Source organism: Strix aluco, chromosome 9, assembly GCF_031877795.1.
Source record: "Strix aluco isolate bStrAlu1 chromosome 9, bStrAlu1.hap1, whole genome shotgun sequence".
Classification (NCBI taxonomy): domain Eukaryota; kingdom Metazoa; phylum Chordata; class Aves; order Strigiformes; family Strigidae; genus Strix; species Strix aluco.
Window position 1 is genome coordinate 19,613,723 of NC_133939.1, and position 5,019 is coordinate 19,618,741.

Sequence of the window (5,019 nt, forward strand, 5' to 3'; positions counted from 1 at the left end):
TCTCAAAGGTGTGCAAAGGATGTTCTACTGCCTGCCTCTGTGGGTGTTAAATGCCTAAACCCTTCACAAGTCTTGTGCCTGTCCTTCAACAGTGGCGTAGGCACAGCCAAGCCTGTATCCTGTCATGATGGATGCTATCTCAGCACCTCAAATCTCACACTCTCAACAGCATTTAGGAGCTTCTCTTCCAGTGAAATGCAGAGGGGAGCAATGCCAAAACACCCATCAAAGTCAGGGCCAGCACACATGTTTAAATACCAGCACAAAGCCAACAGGTCTGGGAGCTGTCAGGAGCCAGGGATGCAGTGGCTGGGACCCAGCAGTAGGAGAAGATATATTTGACTGGGCCAATATATGACACAATATCCTGATTTCCTGGTTTTGTTTCAGCGTTATATGCATTTTTTCCTCTCTGTACCCTTTTGGGATCCCTCAAGCATCCTCCAGTCTCAGCACAGGAGGGAATGCCAGGTTGCTGAAACAATTCAGATCATCTCATATCAGTCATGAACATGCTCTGATAGTCAGGATGCATCCCATGACCCGTGTCTCAGAGTGTGCATGTAGGGGCAGAGGATGGGGCTGAAAAGGGGAAAAAGAGTGCTCAATATTTCCATCCACACCATTATGGATCTGATTTTCTCTTGCAGCCAAATAAAGCATCAATTTATTGCAAATAGCCACTGGGCTGTGCTGATAGTGCACTAGATTATTTTCTTTTAGGTACCTTCTAGTCGATGCTGTGTGCTACCTCAGCAAGTTACCTCTGCAAAGGGCTGAGGCATGAGCCTTACTGCAGGGCAGAAGCCAGAGGAGATCCAGCATGGTCCAGGGGCAGGGAGGGAAAGCTGGGTGCAACCCATCTATCCCAAAAAGCCATCCCACCTCTAAAACTTCTTCTTATCCAGCCCAACAGGGCAGAATTACCCGTGGGAACTGCCTGTAAGGAGCAGTTTTGAAAGCCTCCGGGAGCCCAGCACTCCCCAATCTGCCCCGGCGATTCCGGGGACCCCCGTGTCGCACCGCGCTCGGGCCGCTGTCCCCAAGCAGAGATTCAAGTGCCATCTAGTGGCATGCGGGGCCCCGTGGGACACACGGACGTCCCCACGTCCCGGGCAGCAAGCCTTCCCCTGCGCACCGCCTCTGCGCACGCTGCCTCCAAGCTGCAATCCCCTCGTCTCCTCAAAGCCTCCCTCTGCCTCCTCTTCCCACCTCTGTGTATCTTCCCTTCCCCATCTCCATGTGTTTTCTTTTCCCCCTTTTTCCATGCCTGTACATCTTTACTCTCCATCCCTCCAGGTCTGGGCCATCTCTGCCAGGGACCATTGCAGCAGACTCCAAGGGAAGGGGACAGCAAAGCCTCCGAAGGACTTGTCTCATCCCAAGCTCACAAAGCAGGGAGATAGATTTGCAGTGGGACTACTGGCCCTGTTCAGACTCCTGAGTGTCCTTGTCGTCACCTCCGTGTCCTGTCCCCCAGTGGGATGTCACCCCCCACGGTGGGTCCTGCTGCCTCTCTAGCACTGGGACTGCAGAGACCCTGCAGCAAGGTGCTGTGGGCCCCACTGGCAGCTCCCCAAGGGTGGCTTTGGTGGGACCTCGTCAGCGGTAAGAGCCACGAGGGGGCTCCAGGAACCCATCTGAGCCAGAGGAGACATGCCAGGAGCAGAGCTCACATCTCCTGGAGGGTGGGGTCTCCTTCAGCATCCAGGGTGGGGGAGAGCAGGAGAGATGTCACAGCTCTGTCGAGGAGCAGGATCTGCAAGAACTTTTGTCCCTGTCACATACATCACGACAAGGAGCAGTGCGCGTGTCGCAATGTGCCCAATACAGGGCCTGAGAGAGGCTGTGGCGTGGGCTGTGCTGGTCTGACCCAAGGGCCACAAGCTCTCGCAGGATGCTGGTCTTCAGTGTATGATCATTTACACCAGCTGTGGATTCATCCCACAGTCTTATTCCTGCAGGCCCACATTTATGCCTCACAGATGTTTTATCCCTGTCTAACTTCACTGAGTGTGAATTTGACACCAGCATTAAAGAAATGCTTTGGATAACATGACTGAGCTCACTCTCCTTGGTGAGCATCATGGACATGCAGAAGTAACTCCAGGATGACCTCTTCAAGTATGGGAGTTATTGGTGAGAAAGCAGGTCCAAGTCTGTCTGCTGGTTTGTCACAGTCTAACTGCACTGTCCCATCAACACTGGGGGAAGAAAACACTCCTCATTAAGGACTCAGCATGCCCACTTCTGTTACTGCACGGTGAGGCCTCAGATAACATTTTTGCAAGTGCCCCAGTAAAGTGGGCACGAGACTCAACACCCCTGGCATCACTGAGGTAGCTATGTGTTAGCTGGATGTTTTAGGCAAAGAGCAGGTAACAGCGTACATAAGACAAGGTGACCTTTGCCTGGCACCCTGCCCAGCCAGCACCAGATCCTCCTCTCAGTGGCCTTTTTTTGCCTTTACTCTCAGTGGACACTTCACACAGCCATGTGAGTGGCCAGGCCTGGCCATGGCAGATTCTGCTTTTGGACAGGTGGGGATAACACCAGAGAAGGTAATGCAGCTGGGGCAGATTCTCCACCCCATTCCCTTTGCAGGCCCCTGTCCATCTCCCCACCAGTAGACTCTGCAGCACTGGGTGCAGAGTCCCTTGGGGCTGATCTGCTGTAACCAAGGGAGTCAGTGCAATTACCCAGGCCAGCTAATTAGGGGTCTGATAGAACTGGTTTGGAGACCTGAGCCACTCAGTAGAGGACTGGGACACTGCAGATATTAGGGCTGGGGTTTGGAGTAGGAGGGAATGGGGATGCATGAGGCTGCAGATAGCTTTAGACACTTGGGGACAGCAGAAATGAGGTTGTGGCCATTCAGCCACTGCCTCTCAGCTTTATTTAGGAGCCCACACTGTCTCGGGTCATATTTGGCCAGAAAACTCTGATCCCTGAACTGGTCCATGTGAGCCTGCAGAGAGCTATGATTCTGCACACCAAGGGGTTTGGGAGGCTGGTGAATAGAGCAAGGAAACCCCCAGGATATGGCAGTCTGGCAGGGAAATCAGCTCAGAGGGCTGCTGATGGGATCTACAGTGACGTGCCTCTTGGGCATCCTCTCCTGCCCTCCAGAGCCTACAGAGTCAGCATGGATGCTTTAAGTCCATGCTACACCCAGCAACATGGGCCAAAACCATGTGGAGCTTCTGTTGCCACTTCACGTATCCCAGTCCATCCTCCCCGTGTAAACATCGACTTTGACCCCCAGTGATCTGACTTGAAAGATGCATCAGGTGGCAAAGAAAATGTCACTTCAGAATTAAAGTTGCCCCTGAATTGGAGGAGCTGTTCCAAAAAGCTATAGAAGGCTGTCATGACGGAAAAATGAGTGTATGAAGGACCCACCCTGTAGAACAGCAGGGAAAAAATAGATCACAATGAATTCAGGGCTCAGACAAGACCACACTTGCCTGCAAAAATAAAGCCTTGCATTTGACACATTGCTTACATATTAATTAGTTTGATCAGCTTGCCTGGGTGTGTTAACATGAGTGAGAGCTCGTGTCTGTGCAGCGATGAGCTGTTAAAACTTCCCAAATAGAGCTACAAATAATGGCAGACTGAGATCTTCACTTTGCCCAGAGCCTTTCTGCTATTTTTCTAGTGCTTTTCCACTCATATTTTTCTATTTTACTTGACTGAGTCTCCTAGGTACCATTTCTTCCCCAGTACAGAACCAGAGACCCACAGGAGCAAGAGAAGCAGCTTCTGCATGAGAAGCCAAGGAACCATCACCCCCCAGAGCACAAAGACAAGAAATGGAAAAAGAGGAAAACTCTATTTTCTTCACTCTATCCCCTTCCCTCCCAGCTTCTCCGGGATGGTTGGAAGGGCAGCAGCCCCTGCAGAGGCTGGAGTTAACATCGCCCCTTTAACGGCAGCGCCGCAGCCTGACATCAGCGAGCTGGGGAGTCCGGGGAGGGCTGGGAGCTGCTGCTCCAGGAGTGGTGCCAACACATCCCTGTTTCCCTGCCTCTTCCCCGCTCTTGTTTGTGTGTGCCTTTTAACACGCCGCATATGTATCCGTGCCTGCCAGTGGATGTCTGCAGGGTTTACGTTAACCAGCTCAAGCTGAAGTTGGTAAACAGCTATTTAAAGTTTTGCTTTTCATGTCTCCAAGGGTGTCATTTCTGGACGAGGGAGTCACTTGCATCCCTTGTCTTCCTACGGGCTATTCCCTTGTTTGCAGCCCAGATAGATCTTCTTCTCACTTTGCTATGCAGACAAGAGGGGTTTGGGTTGGTTTGTGCCTGGCACGGGGAGGGGAAATTAATCTCCTGTGGCTTAGTGGGGAGTGTTCATGTTTTTACCTGTTTTCTTGACATGAGGGAGTCAGGCTCAAGACCTGTAACTTCAGTGTTTAAAGTTCTTACTCCTGAGCAGAGTCCACATCTAAAGCTGCTCTTTTGCCCTGGGACCAAATGTTGAACCCAGCAATTCCTCAGTTCTGCAGGAGGCTGGAAACTAGATCTTGATTTTATTCGGACTGTCACAACTCAAAAGTTTCTTGGAAACCAGATTCCCGTCTCAAACACTGCATGACACTGAGCAGAGAAGCCGAAAGCAAGTCCGGAGCACCGATCCCAGCTGCAGCACCACTACTAAAGTTATTTATCCCCGCACAGGTTTTTGGTTTTGGTTTTTTTTCACACGTTCTTGCCTTCTGTTTTTGCTGGAGCAAAAACTCTATTGAGAGGCAAATTTTAGCCATCTGGCAAAGCTGGCTGTAGGGGGGGGGGGAAGGAAAAAAAAAAAAAGACAGAAAACACAATGTGCATGGGCACACACACACACACACACACAAAACTCTGGAGATTAGGGAAGACAAAAACTCCGCTGAATGCCGCGGCTTTTGCTGGAGCGCACGGGCAGCCCCGCGGCGGGAGAGGCGGGAGCGGCGGCGGCGGGGAGGACGGTTCCAATGCGGGCAGGTCTGCCTGCGTGCCTGTGGGGATGTGGGGA